The sequence below is a fragment of the Phacochoerus africanus genome, chromosome 6 (assembly GCF_016906955.1).
Source record: "Phacochoerus africanus isolate WHEZ1 chromosome 6, ROS_Pafr_v1, whole genome shotgun sequence".
Taxonomy (NCBI): Eukaryota; Metazoa; Chordata; class Mammalia; order Artiodactyla; family Suidae; genus Phacochoerus; species Phacochoerus africanus.
The window spans coordinates 109,204,828-109,226,805 of record NC_062549.1 but is presented as its reverse complement, the minus strand read 5'-3'; the positions used below and the strand labels follow the sequence as shown (position 1 = coordinate 109,226,805).

Below are 21,978 nucleotides of genomic sequence, written 5' to 3'. Positions count from 1 at the left end.
AACCACTGCACCATGACGGGAACTCCAAGATTATATCTCTCAAAAATAATTTCAGGAGGCGTTCCTGTTGTGGCTCAGTGGTGATGAACCTGACTCGTATCCATGAGGACACGGTTCAATCCTGGGCCTCGCTTAGTGGGTTAAGGAGCCAACATTGCTGTGGGCTGTGGTGTAGGTCACAGATGTGGCTTGGATCCCACGCTGCAGTGGCTGTGGTGTAGGCCGGCAGCTGCAGGTCAGATTTGACACCTAGCCTGGGAACGTCCATGTGCTGTGGGTGCAGCCCTAAAAAAAAAAAAAAAAAAAAGCCAAAAGGTAATAATAATCTCAGGAGAGAGAAATAAATGTATTTAAGGTGCTTCCCTCCCCTCTAGGGGCAAACAGGGTAGAGAAGAAGTAGCGATTATAGCGCTGGCTTCAGCAGCACATGTGCTAAAATTGGAACGATACAGAGATTAGCTTGGCCCCTACGCAAGGATGACACGCAAAATTGTGAAGCGTTCCACATTCTTTTCTGAAAAGGGAATAGGACAGGATCAATGTTAAATCTTCAAGGGCTTTGTTTTCAATATCTTAGTTTTCTTAAGCGGGAAAATCAGAGGATTCCTAAGGGTAAAATTACAATCCTATTTTCCTGTCACTTGAGATATGTGTTGAACACATAAAGATTTTTTTTTTAATTTTGAATCACATTGAAATGAATAAATGCACTACAATAACTTGCTAAAAAAAGAAGAAGAAGAAGTAGTAATTATAGCAGAGTGCCACACCCTACCTCAGCAACCCAGAAGCACACTCAGGTTTTATGGAGCTAAAATTTACATGTGTTTTTTGGTTTGTTTGTTTGTTTGGCAAGGGGTGGGGGTGGGGAGCAGGGATGCCAAATTGTGACTTTGAAATTGCTAGATAGGTCCTGGTGCAATTGAGGGGCCCATATGCTTAAACCTTGCTAGCTTCGTGGTGGACGTGTCTCGCTATCCACAGCTTTAGAAAGCTCTTTTGCTCATCCCGTGAACATTTACCAAATGGCTAAAGGTAAAGGGCACACCAGACAGGATACTGGGGATAGATACCTGAATGAGATGAGACGTAGGCCCTGCCTATTGCCAAAACTTGGCCTTTGTCCACCAGGGCCAAACAGAAACAATGAGGCAGAATTTTGGGCAAAGGAAAAAAAAAAAAAAAAAAAAGCTTTTATTGCTATGCCAGGCAAAGGAGGTCCAAGCAAGCTAATGCCCTAAAGACTGTGCCTTCCTGTGAGAGAGAGGAAGTGGTGCCCTCATCGTCTTGGAATGGAAAATAGGGCCACAGATAAGGATCGGGTCGATGTGAGTTTGCATTCCTCTTCAAAGCTGGTGTTTAGTGGCCCCGGGACTGGTTCTGGTGGTCCTTTTTTTCTGGAATGAAGAATGCTTCATAAGCTGTTAACATCTTTCATTTGTTGGGAGTTTTGTTTCTGCAGAAGAATGAGAAGATGCTGTTATGTGTATTCCTTGAGGGGGAACCAGGACCCTGGCCCAAGGCTGCACGAGTGTTCCTAGATGGTTTTTCCTCTCTCTGCGTCCCCTCCCTTCCCTGATGAGCAACTCTTTGAACCTACCCTTTGGAACTCAGGGAAGGTCACAGAGACCACAATCTACTCCCTACAGGCAAGAAATGGGGGACTCAGAAAGGCTTTTTTGTTTCCACGAGCCCCACAGGTCTCATGTCCTCAAGAAATCCACCATTTAGCAGAGCAGATGGACAGAGACGCCATGGAAAAGTACACCGGCAAGGCTGAGGCTCTCCCAGTGGGTATTGTGGGTGCAGAGAAGAGGGGAACCTGGGAGGCCCTGGGGGGCTGGGGTGGCTTTCTGAGGGGGGGTGCATCATATTTTGTGTCCCATGAAGCTGCAAAACCTGTCCACTGAAAGTAGAAGCACTTAGAATGCCAAACCCAGGTCTGGCAAAAAGACTCATCATGGCCAAAAGGAGATCCTCCCCAGGGTAAAATGAGAACTCCTAGGGACTGAAATGTGTCCTCTCAAAATTTGTATGTTGGAGTTCCTGTGGTGGCACAGTGGAAACGAATCTGACTAGGAACCATGGGGATGTGGGTTCAGTCCCTGGCCTCGCTCAATGGGTTAAGGATCGGGTGTTGCCATGAGCTGTGGTGTAGTTTGCAGATGCGGTTCAGATCCTGCCTTGCTGTGGCTGTGGTGCAGGCTGGCAGCTGTAGCTCCGATTAGACCCCTAGCCTGGGAACCTCCATAGGTGCAGCCCTATAAAGACAAAAAAAAAAGATAAAAAAAAATAATAATTAAAAATTTGTATGTTGAGTTCCCTGGCAGCTCAGCAGGCTAAGGATTTGGCATTGCCAGTGCTGTGGCATGGGTTTGATTCCTGGCCCCAGAAGTTGATTCCGAGGCCAAAAAAAAAAAAAAAAAATTATATGTTGGAGCCCTGCCCTTCATTTTGGCTGTACTTGGAGGCAGGACCTTTAAGGAGGTAATTAAGGTGAAATGAGGTCTATCTACAGGGTGGGAAGGGGAAGAAGACATCAGAGATAGTTAGGTAAATCTCTCTCTCTCTCTCTCTCTCTCTCTGTCCTTGGCAAACCAGGAAGAGAGGTCTCATCAGAAACCATACTTTCCAACAGCTTCTTCTTCTTTTTTTTTTTTTCCTTTTTTAGGGCCTCAGCCATGGCATATGGAAGTTCCCAGGCTAGGGGTCAAAATGGCGCTGAAGCTGCCAGTGTACACCGCAGCCACAGCAATGCTGGATCCGAGCCGCCTCTGTGATCTACACCACAGCGCCTGCAACGCCGCATCCTTAACCCACTGAGTGAGGCCAGGGATCAAACCTGCATCCTCATGGATCCTCCTCCGAGGTTTGTTACTGCAGAGTCACAACGGGAACTCCCAACAGCTTGTTCTTTGAGATGTAGCCTCCAGAACCGGTTTCTGTGGTTTAAGCCGCCCAGTCTGTGATACTTGGTCATGGCTGCTGAGCAGACAAGACCAACCTCAAGAGCAATGCGTCCAGTTTCTCACAACCCCTGCTCCTGCGCAGAAGAGCCAGGAGCGATGCCTCCATCCATCTTCGCAGGGGAGCAGCAAGGCCTGTGGCTGGTGTTTCCTCATTCTCTTGGCCTTCTTCCCTCTTCCCGACCCCTTAGCCCCTCCAGGCTTCTCTTCCTTCCACTCATCCCCCTAAGGGTCAGTTCATAGTTAGCAAATGATTGTCTGTTCTGGAATTAAGGAGGGAGCCTAATATTCCTAAAAGGTCTTGGTGATGTTTAGAAATAGCTGGGCTTGGAGTTCCCGTCGTGGCTCAGTGGTTAATGAATCGGACTAGGAACCATGAGGTTGCAGGTTCGATCCCTGGCCTTGCTCAGTGCGTTGAGGATCCAGTGTTGTTGTGAGCTGTGGTGTAGGTCACAGACACGGCTCAGATCGATCCCGTGTTGCTGTGGCTCTGGTGTAGGTGGGTGGCTACAGCTCTGATTCAACCCCTAGCCTGGGAACCTCCATATGCCACGTGAGCGGCCCAAGAAATGGCAAAAAGACAAAAAAAAAAAAAAATAGCTGGGCTTGGCCAGTGTCCTGGGTATGAGACCCCAGGCAAATCCTGTCTTTGGATCCTAAAATAAGGTGGATGGGTGAAAGCATCCCTAAATTCCTTCCTATCTCAGCAGATTCTAAGATTCTAAGCCATTATCACATTCAAGGGCCTCTGAGTACTGAGGTCGCACAGGAAGGAATCATTCTCTGAGATGGAGAAGTTCTGGCCAGCCGTCCTTCCCTGCGGCCTTCAAATCACCCTTGAGTGCGCAGGTGACCGTGTTACCACTCAGGAGTCTCGGAGTCTCCTGCTTTGTGGCACTTTTTGAAACAGCAAATGTATTCAGAGGTGCGAATGTGCAAATTCAGAAGTCCTCCTGGAAGGTTGGGATTAGCAAGAAAGAGGAGGAGCCTCTGTGATGTTCCTTCTGGTTGGAAAAAAAATAAAAACAAGGCATAACACGTCAGGGAAGACACTGCTGAGCGCTGTGTCCAGAGCATGCAGTGCGGGGAAGCATCTTCATTTCCCTGCAGACGTGCCACAGTTTGAGAACCTAACCTTCATTTCGGCGGGGGACTCAAACACTGTGTGAGCGACCGGTGCGAGCTCCTGGTTCTCGCTGCCGCCAGCTGCCACACCAGTCAAGGTGGCAGACCCTCCCGAGCCAGGTCTGAAACCAAGAGCCTCTGAGGCCACATGGAGATAAGAACTATCTCTTGCTTCTCACTCTTCTCTTATAAAGCTGTGTACCTTAGAATATATATAAATTGAAATTATAGGAGTTTCCGTTGTGGTTCAGCCGTAACGAACCAGACTAGTATACATGAGAACTTGGGTTCGATCCCTGGCCCCACTCAGTGGGTTAAGGATCTGGTATTGCCGTGAGCTGTGGTGTAGGTGTCCCAGACACGGCTCAGATCTGGCGTTGCTGTGACTGCGGTGTAGGCTGGCAGCTGCAGGTCCCATTCAGCCCTTAGCCTGGGAACATCCATATGCCACAGGCGCAGCCCTAAAAAAAAAAAAAAAGAAAAGAAAAAAAAAGGAAATTACATTGAGGATGAAAGGGACTTCAAGGAAATATTTGTTGGGCACTTGACTGCATGATGCACTTTTCCGGGTGCATCCCGATCCCCAGTTGATTGTGAGCTTTGGGGTCTCCTCCTTGGTGCTTAGTATGTTCATTGTTGGGTGTGTTTTCCGCCACCAAATTTGTGGGAGGTTTTCACACCAGCACTCGAATTCTCCAACACCCACAACTTGATTCAATTCTGACACTAACTCCTGCAGTTAGCATCTTACAAGACGGCCTCCACTTCAGACGCCAGACACCCGACGTGACGTGCTCGGGCTACACATACCACTGCTTGGCTAACTGCAGATTTGAGGGTTCCCACAACCACTCCCCTCAGGCCCCATAATTGGCTAGAATGACTCATAGAATTCAGGAAAACACTGTTTGCCAGGTTATTACAAGGGCTACAACTCAGAAACAGCCTCATGGAAGAAACACACAAGGCAAAATATGAGGGGAAGCGGTGCATGGAGTTTCGTGTCCTCTCTACCCCCATCACCTGCTTGGAAGCTCCTGGGTCCCCTTGTCTCTGTAACCCATCTCCAGGCCCTCCCCTCCCAGGTCTTTCTGGGGACCTACCTCCATCTTGAAGCTCTCTAGGGGGGTCCCACCCTGAGTGACTTCATTAGCAAAAACTCAGGTGTGGTCAAAGGGGGCTCTTTATAAATAACAGAAGATGATCTTGGCGTTCCCTGGTGGCACAATGGGTTAAGGATGCGTTGCTGCTGCTAGGGCATGGATTCGATTCCTGGCCCCAGAACTTCTTCATGCCAGGGGTGCAGGAAAAAAAAAAAAAAAAAGGGATGACCCTACAAGATAACAAAAAGCAGAAGTACAGTGCCCTTGGCACCTCTGCAGCTGAGAAGCCTGCCTCTTGCATATGCAGGAGCTCGCCAGAAACTGCATCTAAGAGACAGTGGGCAGTGGCAATGCATCCGCATCAGGGAAGCATCAGAGCAGGTCGGCAGCCCTGCTGCGGCAGGTCATCAATTATGCAGTAGGACTTGGCTGCCTTTCAGAAGCTCCTCTCTCCACATTCCAAGGGCTTCAGTGTTAGCACGGCCGTCTCCGCTCTCTCCAAAGTGGCTGGCTCAGAGAGGCCTGCCTGGGCCACCTCGGCTCCCTGCTGTCAGAGGTCCTCACCTGTTGGTAACTGACCCTGAGATTATCCAAGGAAGCACAGCTCAATATTTGGGGCTCAGAAATCCCCAACCTCTCAGCTGGGGAACCTCAAGAGATGGTCTTGTTCATGTGTGGCGTTCGTGCTTACATGGAGACCAGCCAAGGCTGGAGATGCTCTATTTCATCTCTGATTCAGTTCCCATCTGTGGGGACAATAGCTGACCTATTGTTTCGGCTTTCGAGGTAGAGAGGCCAGGGTGAAACTGAAGCCCCATCGGTCCATTTTGATTCTGATGGTGGCCTCTATTTATGTAATGTCTGCACCTTCCTTATCCTCTGTCCTAGCAAGACACAAGCAGGAAATATGAGGGGCACCAACTAGGATAGTTTTCCTAGGACTGAATTTCCTAAGACACACGACTTTCAGTGCTAAACCCAGCAAAGTCCAAGTTCCAGGCAAACCAGGATGAATTGATCACCCGAGGAAATGGCCAGGACTGGCCTGAAGCAAATATAGTGTCAGGGAGAGGTTTATGAGGCTAGATTCAGAGGCCGGTTTTGTTTGCAAGGTTGTTATACTATTTTCTTGAATTTGGCGATAAATAATGGCGTGGAGTTACACCAAAATGAATCAATATAGCGGTAGAAAGAGCAAGTGTAGAGACTCCAGAATAAAAAAATAATCCACAAAAATGTAAGATTCCTGAGAGCTGGAACCGTGATTTCTGTATCCTTCTCCCCCAATACAATGCATAGGATATAATTGATGTGCAATAAATATTTGCTAAATAAATGAGTAAACAAACTCATGAGTGAACAAAAAGGTCCAGTTCTGACTCTGGCATAAGTAGGTATGTGGCATTAGTGAACTTTCTTAAGCCTCTATTTCTTCATCTATAAAATGGGGATGATAATGGGAGCTCCCATTGTGCCTCGGCAGGCTAAGGACCCAATGTTGTCTCCCTGAGGACGCAGGTTCCATCTCGGGCCCTCGCTCAGTGGGTTAAGGATCCGGTGTTGCTGCAAGCTACAGCACAAGTCACAGAAGCAGCTCAGATCCAATGTGGCTGTGGCTTTGGCTGTGCTGTAGGCCTGCCACTGCAGCTCTGATTCGACCTCTGATCTAGGAACTTCCATGTGTTGCAGGTGCGGCCATAACACAAACAAACAAAAATATTTTTTAAAATGTGAGATAATCATAATTAGCCACTTTATAGTTGTTATGGGCTCAATTGTATCCCTTCAAAATTCATATGTTAAATTTCTAACTCCAGTACCTCAGAACGTAACTTTATTTGGAGATAAGGTCTTTAAAGAGGTAATTAAGTTAAAATGAAGCCATTAGGATGGGCCCTAATCCAATCTGATTTATAAAAGGAGGAGGTTTGGACACATGGAGAGAGAAACCAGACAGAGGCACACAGAGGCAAGTCCATGTGAGGTCACAGCCAAAGGACAGCCATCTGCAAGCCGAGAAGTCTTGGTAGAAACCAAACCTGCCAGCACCTTGACTTTAGACTTCTCACCTCCGGAACTGTGGGGAAATTCATTTCTGTTGTTTAAGCCACTCAGTCTGAGGTAGCAACCCCAGCAAATGAATGCAGTAATGATTAAAAGGCATCACACACATAAATCACCCAGCATATGAAGGCTTGGTCAAATTTCTTGTCCTGATTACTATTTACTATTAGTAAAAATATCTGTGCAGGGCAGTGAAAAAATACACAGTGTGTACCAAACCGTACAGAAAGGATCAGTAGAGGAGTTCCCGTTGTGGCTCAGTAGAAACGAATCTGACTAGCATCCATGAGGATGCAGGTTCGATCCCTGGCTTCGCTCAGTGGGTTAGGGATCTGGCATTGCCATGAGCTATGGTGTAGGTCACAGATGGAGCTCAGATTCCACGTTGCTGTGGCTGTGGCATAGGCCAGCAGCTACAGCTCTGATTTGACCCCTAGCCTGAGAACCTCCATATACTGCAGATGCAGTCCTTAAAAAAAAAAAAAAAAAAAGATACGTAGACTTGTGGTCCACAGTGGAGGATCTTGGGGAGACGAGAAACGTCCCCTGTTCTGCATACCAACCACCATCGCAGAAGAGTCTGTGGGTCAGTAAACAACATTCTAGTCTAGAGCTTCTCAGACTTTAAGCGGCATGTGAATCACCGGAGGAGCTTGTTAAAATGCAGATTCTGACTCAGTGGGTCTGGGGTGGGGCCTGAGAACCTGCGCTTCTAACAGGCTTGGCGTGATCTGCAGACTGCTGCTCAGAGGACCGCACCAGGCTACACTGAAGAAATAGTTTGGTCCCAAGGGAGTAGAAATTATGTGGATACACAAAACACAAAACAAAAGGCATCAAGGGGCGAGAAAATACTCCCCAAGCTGTCTCCTCTCTCTGCGTGTAACGATTAGAGTTCTCAGGACCATTTCAGAGAATGTATGGGGCTCAGGCAGGTGAGGTTATTTAGAGGATCCTTGGAGGCAAGAAGGAAGGAAGGCAACTTGATTCCAGGGGAGGTGAATGTGTTTTCTCTAGAAGAACCTCTCTGGACTGGTTCACGTGAGATCACATTCAGTTCTTTATTTCCTTGTCCAAATAAGGCCAGGAATGGCATTTTGCTGCTCCTTTGAAGGGGCGAGGGGAGGAAGGCGTGGGTGCGTTTGCGGCACTGTTTGCCACCAGCCAGCTAATGTTTGGTTTCCTTATCTTTGGAGAGTATAATGGGTGTTGATGCCAGCTTGGAGGCTACCTGATCTCAATTGGACTCTAAAGTCATTAACGAAGCTATCAGGAGGTAGGTCTCCACGTGAGCCTGCAGCCGGAGCTTTAGGAAGAGGGCCTGGGGAGGAGGAAGAACATACTTGGCCTTGGCTTACTAGGTAACCTAAGATGAACATCTGTACTAGAGCCCCTGCATCTGCATTGCCAGGGCTTATTGCTCTAACGGAGCCCTAAGAAGTAGTCCTGTCCAGGTGAACCTGAAACACCTCCGACGTGAGCCCAGCCTAAACCCAGACTGGGACTTGAACGCACGGTTTCTCTCATTAGAATCACTCACCTGGGATCTGGATTTACTGAGGCTCAGGTTCCTTGTGTCTCAGCGCAGAAGGAATTCAGTGAGAGGCAAAAGATAGAATTAAGCTAGGATGCTTGAGAGGGATACATGTGGGCAGGCGAGGAGGCTCCGGCCCGAGGATTAGGTGGGCTACATTTTATAATCCAAGGAAAGTGGGGAGAGGGGAGAGATGGCCTTCTCTCTTATTCTTCAACGAGACGGCAGGCTTACATCACTAGCTCCTCCTTCATATTGAGTAAGAGAGTATTTGGCCCTAAGAGTTCCAGCTAGGACTGTCATGGGGCTTATTTAAATCGGCAGAAGGGTGGTAACATGTGCTAAAATATGTGGAATCATCTCAGCTTTCTGTATAACGAGGGTCTCCTGCTTTGGAATGTCATCTCTCCTTTAAATTCCCGTCCTTGGTCCTAAGGGTCATTATCTTGCTGAAGTTGAATGTGGGCCTCGTTCTATCTTTCCTTAATGACCTGAGGCATAGCGCCTGCTTTTGTTTATGGTTTTATAGTTAAGCAAGACTGCTTCGTTCCATGATGTCCTGATGGCTTTCTGGAGCAATTATTAACTTACAGTGGTCTCCCCAAATTCCCTAGGTTTCCCTCTCTATCTCTGGTCCCCTGCCAAGTCTTAGACAACTACTTAAGTAACTAGCCTACTCTATCCCTACCACAGGTATCGGACACACAGGTCTGATTGTCCTTGTCTCCTGAGACCTAGGAGATTCCCCAAGGCAAACAGGTGTGGATCCAGCAATCCAGTTTGGGGGAAACTTCTGTTTTTCAAGTTTTTTTCTTAGAGTTAGAGGTGGGAGAATGGATTGAGAAGGAGCAGCAGAGATCTCAGCCCCTGAAAATTTGGATTAATCCACTGATCCTTTTACAGGGATCCAGGTTGCTTTTAAGGTAAGAGGCCAAGAAGCCCCCTGAACCTTGGTAATTTCCCCCTGAATAGATTTTTGAGAACTTCATACATATGGTAGAATCAAATACATTATTGCATTTGGATTAGAAGCTTGGATTTGGGAAGCTTACCAGTTCCTTGGTCAAGTCACTTCACTTCCTTAAAGTCTCAATTTTTCATTTTTACGAAATAGTAGTAGTTACTTCCAAGTAAATTATGGATTAAATGAGAGATAAAGCATATAAAGTGTTTAGCTTTTATGACAATTTCTTCTTTCTTGACCCCGCCTAATCACATTCATTTCCATGATCCAATTGCAAGCCCCATAAAGGCAGTAGGGGCCATGGCTTAATTCCCTTCTCTCCTCCAATCCTGAAGGCTACCTCTGTGCTGCTCCAGGAGATAAAATCTAAATGAGCATCTTCTATTTGCCAAACAAAAGACACAGTCCTTGCCCTTAAGGAATGACACAGTCTCTTAGCGGGAGACAGGGGAGTCCACAAATAAATATAATCAAGCGTCCTTAGGCGCCCTGACAAACATCTAAATGGGCAAAGAGCGACAAAGCAGAGCACGTTTGTTTACTTTCAGTTTGGAGACTTAAGAACTAAGAAAAGCGTTCAGAAGCTTCCGGGTTGGTGGAGATTTGGGGAGGTCTTGAAAAGGGTATGGAAGCTCCTTGCCCTTCCCCTACCTTGCTGTAGGCATCTCTTCCATCTGGCTGTTAATAAACCCGTAACTAAACTATGGGCTCCCTCTCCTTTACAAGCACCTGATTGGCCCCAGAGTCTTGGCTGTGCATGTGCCTGGGCTCCCACAGAAGCCACAACAGGCCAAGCAATCTGGGACAAATGAAGGACTTATGCTCACTGCACAAACCACCATCACCACAGCTAGGTCGGTGGATCTATTACCCTTTTTTATCAACCTGCACCGATCAAGAAAGAAATCCCCCAAGGCAACAGAAATAAAAACAAAAATAAACCAATGGGACCTAATCAAACTCACAGGCTTTTGCCCAGCAAAGGAAACCACTAAAAAAAAAAAAAAAAAAAAGACAACCTGCAGAATGGAAGAAAATAATGTCAAACAATGCAACCAACAGGGGTTTAATCTCCAAAACATACAAACAACTTACACAACTCATCAGCAAAAAACCCAACAACCCAATTGAAAAATGGGCAGAAGAACTAAATAGACATGTCTCCAAAGAAGATATACAGATGGTCAACAGGCACATGAAAAATTGCTCAACATCACTAATTTTTAGAGAAATGCGAATCAAAACTAGAATGAGGTACGACCTCACACAAGTCAGAATGGCTATCATTAACAAAGAAACAAATAATAAATGCTGGAGAGGGTGTGAAGAAAGAGGAGCCCTCCTTCAGTGTTGGTGAGAATGTAAACTGGTACAACCACTGTGGAAAACTGTATAGAGGGACCTCAGAAAACTAAACAGAGAACTATCATATGACCCAGCAATCCCACTCTTGGGCATATAGCTGAACCAAACTTTCATTGAAAAAGATGCATGCACCTCTATGTTCATTGCAGCACTAGTCACAATAGCCAAGCCATGGAAACAACCTAAATGTCCATCGGCAGATAAATGGATTAAGAAGATATGATACAGGAGTTCCCGTCGTGGCTCAGTGGTTAACTAATCTGACTAGGAACCATGAGGTTGCGGGTTCAGTCCCTGCCCTTGCTCAGTGGGTTAACGATCCGGCGTTGCCGAGAGCTGTGGTGTAGGTCGCAGATGCGGCTCGGATCCCGCGTTGCTGTGGCTCTGGCGTAGGCCGGTGGCTACAGCTCCGATTCGACCCCTAGCCTGGGAACCTCCATATGCCGCGGGAATGGCCCAAGAAATAGCAACAACAACAACAACGAGACAAGACAAAAAAAAAAGATATGATACATAGCCACAACGGAATACTACTCAGCCATAAGAAACAACAAAATAATGCCATTTGCTGCAACGTGGATGGAACTAGAAACTCTCAGACTAAGTGAAGTAAGTCAGAAAGACAAACATCGTATGATATCACTTATATCTGGAATCTAATATATGGCACAAATGAACCTATTGACAGAAAAGAAACAAATTCATGGACATGGAGAACAGACTTGTGGTTGCCAAGAGGGTCAGGAAAGAGAGTGGGATGGACTGGGAGTTTGGGGTTAGTAGATGCACACTATCGCATTTGGAGTGGAGAAGCAATGAGATCCTGCTGTATAGCACAGGGAACTATATCTAGTCATTTGCAATGGAACGTGATGGAGGATAATGTGAGAAAAACAATATATGTATGTGACTGGGTCGCTTTGCTGTACAGCAGAAATTGACAGAACATTGTAAATCAGCTATTTTTAAAAAAGAATTAAAAAGAAAAGGAAAGAAAGAAATCAAATAGCCAGGACATTCAGGGACAAGCTTATATACCAATATCTGTTACAGTCCTGCAGAGAGGAGGTGTTAAGTCCATCCAATCTCCTCGCTTTAACGAAAATAAAGTATTGAGATGTCCAACCAACCACATTATAACGCCTAGAGAATTTGAGTGAAACTCTGCAGACAATAATATACACTACTATCAGAGGCAAGAAGGCACTGAACCACTATTGAAAATTAAGAAATGGAAATTGTGGTTTTTTTTTTCAATTTGTAAAATACTTTTAAATTATTTATTTATTTTTTATTTTTGTGTGCTCCCACAGCATATGGAAGTTCTTGGGCCAGGAACTAAACCCACACCACAGCAGCAACCTGACCGAGCTGCAGCTGTGACAACATTGGATCCTTAACCCACTGAGCCACAGGGGAACTCCATGGAAACAGTTTTGTCTAGCAGGAAAAATGACTCTAGCACACAGACAAAATAAAGCTGAGAAGGATGCATGCCGAAAAAGCAAAAAGAAAGAAAAGAGGTTCCACAAGGATGTGTTCGAATTGAGTTTTTAGAAAAGAGAATAGGTCAGGTGTCCCAGAATATGCTCCTACCTGTGAACCTATGGATGGACACAGGATGGAAGGGAAGGGATAGAGGGCGTGGGTCAGTCACCAGCAGAGGGACAACCCAATGCAGAAACAGGCAACAGCCTGGCTTGTTGAGAGATCTGCAAGAGGTTTGGCACTGTCAGCATGTGTAATGTGTAGGGGAGGTGGTGGAGCATGAGATGAGGGCATCTAACTACAAGATCAAGGTCAAATCACAGATCATCTTGTAAGCCATGCTTTGAGGTTTAGACTTGACCAAGGGGCAATGAACAGCCAGTGAAGGCGAGTGGCGTGATCAGATGTCTGTATAAGAGTGTTTAAGTGAACCTTTTTTCTTTAGTTGCAAAAATGATTTCTTTCCAACAGGAAAAAAATGAGGGAACATAAGAAAAAGCATTGCTTATAATCTCACTACCCATACACAACTCTTAATGTTCTGGAGTGTATCTCCCAGAAGAAAATAACAGGGAAAGGGAGCTACTGAGTACCTACGGTGGGCCAGGAGCTTTCCAGAAGTTATTTTATTGTAATACTGGGGTTTGCTGCTTTGTGCTGGCTGCAGCCGCAGGGTTGTGAGGAGGCCCCCTGAGGAATTGGCTCGGCCTTGCGTGACTGGGTTACCTAAGATGAACACCTCTCCTGAAGTGCCCCCTGGATGGTGAGGCCGTGTAACTGAAACAAATGGTACTTAGCCAGGACAGGGGTGGGACCTGGCACAGGGCAGGATGAGTAGTGTGGTGGTCATACTGCTAGATCTCTTCTAGAAGCTGGCAGTTCTTTTTTTTTTTTTTTTTTTTTTTTTGCTTTTTAGGGCCACACATGTGGCATCTGGAGGTGCATCTGCAACCTACACCACAGCTCACGGCAATGCCACATCCGCAACCCACTGAGCAAGGCCAGGGATTGAACCCGCAACCTCATGGTTCCTACTCGGATTCGTTTCCGTTGCACTGCAACAGGAACTCCAAAGTTGGCAGTTCTTAATTTTAGTCTTTCCCAACTACAGCCTCTTCATTCTCTGTTTTACATGATTTTCCTTTGTCCCAGGGCTAAATTTTCCATATTCCAAGCACAGAGGTATCTAAATCTTGGTTTGGGATTTAGTAAATCTTTTCCTTTTCTCCGACAGCCCAAATGAACCAAGTAACTTACAAATCCCTTGACTAGACACTCGTTTACAAGGCAAAATGAGTTATAGATTAATTTGGGAATTTAAACACCTGTTAAACAGCCATGGGCACACAAGTGCCCAGAACATAAAACCAAGGTTGTCAGGGAGCACCTCTGGCTTGTTAACTGTAATGCCAGATAAATGTCATCCTCTGCTCAGGCTTTTTAATAGCTTCTTAAAGAATAAAAATAAGCACTCAGTTGCACTTCCTAAGGCATTTCCTGTTTACAGGGTGTTGTTCTAGCAGCTGTGTTAGAAAGCATGATCTAAGGGCTTTCGGATCAAATTATCCTTTGAAGCTACTAGGTGCCAAGCTTGGGGATTACTCCCACCCAGGCCAGACCTGGTCTCCTGGCCCTGATCCTGGAGGTTCTGGTTCCTGGCTCCTATAATCATGTGGTCCTGTAGTGACTGCAAGAGGAGGAAGGGTGGACGAAGGTCTGGGGTCCCCTTGGTCTTCGTGGAATGTCTCCTTTTATTGGAAAGGCGGGAAAGAATGATTTTCACAACATAATTGGCAGAGATTCCTATATTTTCCGGTCACAGAGCCGAGACTGCAAGGCACAGATCACCGCTGGCCCTCCAAACTCTCCCTCTCACCGCCCCCCCCACCACCCCCGCCAATGTCTGGAAAAGGGCAAAGAGGCAATTCTTGTCCCTGGCATGAATATATATGCCCAATTATTCTCTGGGGCCAAGAGTCCCTTCCTGCTGGTGATAGGTAAATTACATGCTTACATAAAGGAAAAAAATAATCCCTCTTTACAGACAGTCAATTTAAACATATTTATTACTTTTAGGCCACTAATTTCACTAATTACCATCTCAGTATATTTTTAAAAAATACCCAGGAGTTCCCTTGTGGTGTAGCAGGTTAAGGGTCTGGTGTTGTCACTGCTGTGGTTCAGGTTCCATCCCTGGCCCAGAAATTTCCACATGCTGTGGGCACAGCCAGCCTGAAAGAAGTGAATCTCATTTCACACAGAAAAGGATGAATGGGGGAAGATGTTCATCACAGCATTATTTACAAGTGTGAAAACCTGAAAGCACCCTAAATCTACAATCACAGGAGACTGGGTTAAAAAAAAAAAAAAGTATGGCCCATTCACACTGAGATATTATGCAACTCTTAATAGTTATCCTTGGAGTTCTCACTGCAGTGCAGTGGGTTAAGAATCTGACTGCAGTAGCTCCGGTTGCTATGGAGGCACAGGCTCAATCCCCAGGCCTGTAGTAGGTTAAAGGATTTGGCATGGCCACAGCTGCAGTGTAGGTCACAGCTGCAGCTCGGATTCAACCCCTGGTTGTCTTGGTGTGACCGTAAAAAGAAAATAATAATAATTATTATTATTACTATTACTATACCTAAAACTGTTATTAACATAAGAAAATGCTTACTTAATAATGTTGAATAAGTGATTGTATACACAGCTGATATTTTACTTTTATTTATTTATTTGGGCCATCCAAGGCATATGGAGGTTCCCAGGCTAGGGGTCGAATTGGAGCTGCAGCTGTTGGCCTACGCCAGAGCCACAGCAACGCTGGATCCTTAACCCACTGAGTGAGGCCAGGGATGGAACCCGCATCCTCAGGGATGCTCGTCAGATTCGTTTCCGCCGAGCCAGGATGAGAATTCCCACACCTGATATTTTAACTGAGAAAAGCATGTGTAGAAAAAGAATTGGGAAGCTTGATCCAGTGCTTCGGATTCACTTCCTTCAGTTCTCAGAGTCGCTTGTCAGTCCCTCACAGCCAAAGTGGTAAAGCCCAGAGAAGGTATGCTTCTCCGGATGCCTTCAGCATGCAGGGGGTAACCTCAGAGTAGCTGACTTTTTAGCCACGTGGTGTGGGCCTTGCAAACAGATCAAGCCCGCCTTTCGTTTCCCCTGTAAAACGTTTTCCAACGACCTATCCCTGGAAGTGGACGTGGATGTGGCTGACTGTCAGGATGCTGCTTCAGAGTGTGAAGGCAAACGCAGGCCACCGTTCCAGTTGTTCAAAAAGGGACCAGATGGGGGTGAATTTTCTGAAGCTAATGAGGAAAAAACATGAAGCCACCATTAATGAATTACTCTAACCCTGTTTTCTAAAACTATAACCGGCCACTGGCTGCTTGCAACTTCTAATGTTTTTATTCACAAAAAAGAAAGATCGGAAGGATGACTAATGGATCCATTATGGATCAATCTTACCATGAAAAAAGGGTAAACCTCTCCTACACTGGAAATCCAAAGAGGGGTGAAGAAAGGAACAGAGTCTCTGACTGTCTCAGCATCCTCCTAATGCCTTTAGAGCATTCATTCATCAATAGGGAATAGTTTATAACTGACTAGTGTGGCTGGTGACCAGAATGCCATGATTTAGTACGAACAGAAACAGTAGCAGCTATTAAAACCAAAACAAACAAGGGAACACAACCTTTGAGAATCTGATTTTCTTAGGGTACTCCAACTGCTGGCCATAAAAATCTCCCTGCTAGAGTTTGCAGCTTTCAGGGGACACGCAGGTGGGGGCAGGGGAGGAGGGATGGACTGGGGGTTTGGGCTTGGCACATGCCCACTGAGGTATATGGAGTGACTGGCCAATGGGGACCTGCTGTAGAGCACAGAGAACCCCACCGAATATTCTGGGATCATCTGCGTGGGAAAAGAATGTGAAAGAGAATGGACATGTGTACATGTGTAACTGAATCACTTTGCTGTAAAATAGAAACCAATATTAGGAGCTGTGGACAGTGAACAAAGAGCTGGCTTATGTGCTACAGCACAGACCCAAGGGAAGGGGAAGGAAGTGAGAGTTACTCCATGGTGCTTTCATCAGTTGCTGGGATGGATACCACCACTGTTCTTCCTTTAATCCTCCCTTTCAAGTTGGGACACTGCCTTTTTTTTGTCTTTTTGCCGTTTCTAGGGCCACACCCATGGCATTTGGAGGTTCCCAGGCTAGGGGTCTAATTGGAGCTATAGCCACTGGCCTACGCCAGAGCCACAGCAACACAGGATCTGAGCCGCATCTGCAACCTACACCACAGCGCACAGCAACGGCGGATCCTTAACCCACTGAGCGAGGCCAGGAATTGAACCTATAACCTCATGGTTCCTAGTCGGATTAGTTAACCACTGAGCCACGATGGGAACTCTGACACCTGCTTTTCCTAACTAGCCAAGCTCCATGGGAGGAATAACAATCCACAACTTAGTTTTTTAGGTTTTGAAAAGTATATATAATGTCAAATAATGGATTGCTGTCTAAATCCTTTTTTTTTTTTTTTGGTCTTTTAGGGCCATACTCACAGCCTATGGAGGTTTCTGGGCTAGGGGTTGAATCAGAGCTGCAGCTGCTGGCCTACACCACAGCCATAGCAATGCCAGATCCCAGCTGTGTCTGTGACCTACACCACAGCTCACGGCAAAGTCGGATTCTTAACCCACTGGCCAGGGATGGAACCCGCATCCTCATGAATATTAGTTGCATTCTTAACCTGCTAAGCCACAATGGAAATTCTCTTTAAATCTATTTTGAAACTGCCCCATCTGTCTTGAAATTTTCTTGAGAAAAGTAAAAAGGCACACTGAGATTGTGTGCTCTATGAAATATTTAAACCATAAAGCCAGCAAGGCCCGTGATTAAGGGGATTAGATGTTGATGATGAGCATAAATCAGAAGCGTGCTGTCAAAGATTAGCAGTCGCTAAACCTGTTTATTGTCCTTCCAACAGGGAAAAAAAGCAATCATAGGGTTTTTAATGGAGGTCTGGGCCATTAAATCATTATGCAATTTTTATCTGTTCTTGCTCCTTGCCAGAAGGTTCTATAATATCCTCAGTAATAAATAAATATCCTCTGCCCGTAACAAGCTGTGTGGTGCAATCCTGGGCCAGCCACTCACCTCTTAGGACTCAGTTTCCTCATCTGGAAAGGAAGGAGTTGGTTCTTAATAGGTCTGACATTCTGTTTCTCTAAAAGAAAATGTTCAGATAGTTCCAGGACATCCATTCTAAGCCATGTTTAAGACACAGCATTATTTTATGTATCTCTAAGAAGAAAAAAATCTTGCCAACTAAGCAATGACATAATGCCTTATCTATAACCCTGTGACCGGAATCTGTCAATCAGCCTCTCACGACAGTGAAATATGAAACAATTCTCCCTGCCTTCAATGGCATCGCTTGGCTTATGCTGGGCATTTCCTTTGTGTATATATCAGTAATGAAACCTAACACAATTTTATTTGCTTGTGGGTATTTTTTTTCCTTTCACAGTTCTCATAAAACCCTTGGTTCTTGTTTTTGTGCAAGAACTTAACGGCATTGCGGCCATTTCTCCCGTGATAAATATCTGCTTTGCTAATGTCAGATTCATGTCCCACTGTTTCCGCGCCTGCTGCAAACATAATCACTTTTCATGGCCAGGCCAAATGAAAGTGTAATTTTTTGTAATTTAAACAGCAGCCCAGCTCAACGTGTTATTACCAACAGTGTACTTAACTCAACTGAAGTAATGACACCATGAACAGTTATGACTTAAGTTTGCGCCTGGACAGACCGTGACAACCGCACCAGGACTGTAGTCTGGCTGACGTCAGTGTAGGGCGTATCTCCCCTGATTAACGAGATTAACAAATCGGGGGGAGGGTGGGAAATGTGTGTTTCAGAACGGATGACCCGAGTGAGTATGTCTTACTCACCCTGGCGATGGAGATGTGGAGCAGAGGACGTGTTCAATAAATATCGTTAGGTTGTGGAAGGATTAGAAAGAGAGGAGCAATGAACAAACTAGGAGCTGATCGGGAATGCTGAAAAGGCACCTCATTCACAGCCTTCTTTCAGACTGTTTTTATTTGATGGCAGACTATCACCACATGTATTGGTCTCTGTACTTAAAATATGTTTGCTTGAAAGATGTCATTAAAAGAGTTATACATTGGCGTTCTGGTTGTGGCTCAGCGGGTTCATGCACCGACATAGAATCCATGAGGATGTGGGTTTGATCCCTGGCCTTGCTCAAGGATCTGGCGTTACTGGCGTTACTGCAAGCTGCAGCCACGTAGGTCACAGAGGCAGCTTGGATCCCCCGTTGCTGTGGCTGTGGTGTAGGCCGACAGCTACAGCTCCAATCTGACCCCTCGCCGGGGAACTGCCATCTGCGGCAGATGTGGCCCTAAAAAGCAAAAAGTAAAAAAAGGAGAAAAAAAAAGTTATATACTATATTTAAGGGGGTGAAAGATGTTCAACCTCAATATCAAACCAAATATGATAATTCATAGTAATGTTTGCTCTGAATCACCAGAGCTGGCTGGACTCATGAATCTCCCAACCTTCACCTTGGACTAGGAATCTGGTTCACATTCCTATTCCACCCCCCCCTTCCCCCACCCCACCTCCCAGGCCCCTATCAAACTGTGAAACTCTGATGTCCACACAGAAGACTCATGTCACATGGCCTTGACTCCCATGCCCTCGATGCCTCAACACCAGTGGCCCTGCCCACTTATCCGAGAGGCAGCCTCCTGCAGGGGCCTCCTCCCAGCCTCTTCCTTCTGCTCCGGGTATTTCAGCCATCCTGTAACCTCCCACCTGTTCTAGTTCAGCGGTCCTTCTCCTCAATACTCTCCGCCCTCTCCTCGTTTTCTCCAAACCCGCAACACCTTCACTTTCAGCGAATCATCTTACTTTCCACCCTCCGAGGAAACGAAAGCCATCGGGTTGAAGCTCCCTGAGCCTCCTCCCCAGCACCTAAACCAGAAACTCCCGTTCTATCCTAGTCTCTCCTTCTCTCCTGTTTGGGGCGACTCTCCAGTCCAAGGCTGATCCCTCCCTCTGGTCTCTGCCTCCTCCTCAGGAAGCTCTGACTGCTGTCATCACCCCCTCCATTGCCTTTACTCTAAGCTTCCCCTTCTCTTGATCTTTCCTGACATCATGTAAATCCTTTCATCTCTCCTCTTTTTAAGAACAGCTTGTTCCCTTCCACACACTGCTCCTCTCTCCTGGCTCAAACCCTTTCCCTGTCCTTCAAAGCCGGGTTTCTAAAGTCGACCTGTTATTGCTGTCTCCACTTTCTCCTCCCACTCACCTGGAAGTCTACTGCGGTCATCGAGCCGCCACACATCCTCCTGTGTCAAAACAATTGTCCCCAAGGTCACCGGTGTCCTCCAAGTGGCATCTCCCCTTACCTCCCTGCCTATCTTAATACTATCGGATCTCTCTTCTTGGCATGTCTTCCCCTTTGGTTTTGGTGACACATTCTCTTGTCCGTTTTCCTACTTTCCCTGTTTTATTTGACGATCAGACAGAAGAAGGCTCTGTCTTCAGCCTTTTTCTCTCCTGGTCTACTTATGAAATCTCTTGGATGATCTTCCATCAAAAACACTGCTTCAGCTTCTACATATGACCCTCGGCCTCAAATCTGTTCCAGATGTGTCCAACTCAAACTTGTCTCCAAACTGATGGTAACAGGTCTCCATGACATGCACCATCTTCCCCCATACACCTGTTTCTCCTCCTGCCTCATTGATGCTGCTCACCATCCCCACCGTGGTTAAGCCAGAGGTGGGGCCATCCTTTGAGACGCACCCCTCCCTCGTCTGCACATCTCATCAGTTTTTGCTGAGGCTTCTAGAGCCTGCCTCCTGTCATCTCTTGATCCATTTCCATTGGGTCTACTCTTGAGAGGCCTCTGACGTCTGTCCCTTGCATCGTTTATAGTGGTCTGCTAATTGCTTCTTCTCCCGTCTACCTGCCACACGACTACCAGAATAATCTCCCTAAAATGCAAGTCAGATCATGTTTTTTCCCTGCTTAAATTACTTAGATGGCTCCCTGGTACCTTTCAAGATAGAATTAAAACATCTTAACACCTAATCCTTCATGGTGTGCCCCTACCTACGCCTCTGGCCCTTATCCCACTAAGTACCCTGATATTGTCTTTTTTCCCATCATACGTACCTCTATGCCCAGGACGTCTCATGCCCCTGACGCTCCTCCTGCGATGCTCTCCCACTCCCTCCTGCTCTGCGACTGCTGAACATCCTTCGCGAACATCCCTTCCTCTGTCAGGCCTTCCTTCGCCCCTGATTAGCTGCCCCACTTTTCCCCAATGCTGTGTTTCTTCCATCTGGGCCTTAATTTCCTTCAAGAATGTCTTTGCTAACATGTCCAACTATTAAGTGCAATTTTATACACTATTTTATACATATTTCTCTGATTTCTTCTGGAGAGATTAATTTCTCCTCTTTCAGGATGACTATCACATCATTTTGCACCTCTTATTGCATCCAATTTTTTTAAATTTTGCAAAGCAGAAATTCCTGTAAATTTTCATATTTGGTTTTATATCGAAGTTTTTGTTAATCCAACATTTTCAATCACTTTAACAGTGTAAAACTCTCTTAACAACATATTTCAAGAAAATATATTTTAAGTACAGAGAATAATATAATGTTCCGTCCACACTAGTACCCCTTAGTTCTAAATCATGCATTTTAACAAGCGTATATTATTCCACTGTATAAATATTCCACAATCTATTTATCCATTTTCTTCCGATTTGCTGCTATTTTGAAACAATAAATATACTTGGACATGATCACTCGTGCACATGTAAAATAGTTTTCCTAGGGGAGTTCCCTAGTGGTGCACAAGGTTAAGGATCTAGCATTGCCACGGCTATGGCTTGGGTTCAACCCCATGCCCTGGAATTTCCACTTGCCAAGGGGCAGCCAAAAAAAAAGTTTTCTGGAGTTCTAGTCATGGCTCAGTGATAATGAGCCCAACTGGCATCCATGAACCAGAGAAACTCGGGATCCGAGCCATTTCTGCAACCTACACCATAGCTCACAGCGATGCTGGATTCTTAAGCCACTGAGCAAGGCCAGGGATCAAGCCCAAGTCCTCATGGATACCAGTCAGGCTCATTACCACTGAACCACAAGGGGAATTCCTGCTTCTTCTTTTTTTTTTTTTAATATTCACTAGTTTGTTGTATTTTTTAGATTCTACATATAAGTGACACCACACAGTCTTAGTTTTTCTCTGTCTGATTTATTTCATTTAGCATAATGTCCTCTAAGTCCATCCATGTTGCTGCAAATGG

At 45.8% G+C, this 21,978-nt stretch overlaps 1 non-coding gene across 1 annotated transcript; it reads left to right on the top strand.

Annotated features, from left to right (window-relative positions):
• The first annotated feature begins 408 nt into the window (after window positions 1-408).
• Window positions 409-512, top strand: LOC125130206 (U6 spliceosomal RNA). The gene has a single exon (XR_007135701.1). It is a non-coding gene; the product is annotated as a U6 spliceosomal RNA (small nuclear RNA).
• The last annotated feature ends 21,466 nt before the right edge of the window (window positions 513-21,978 follow it).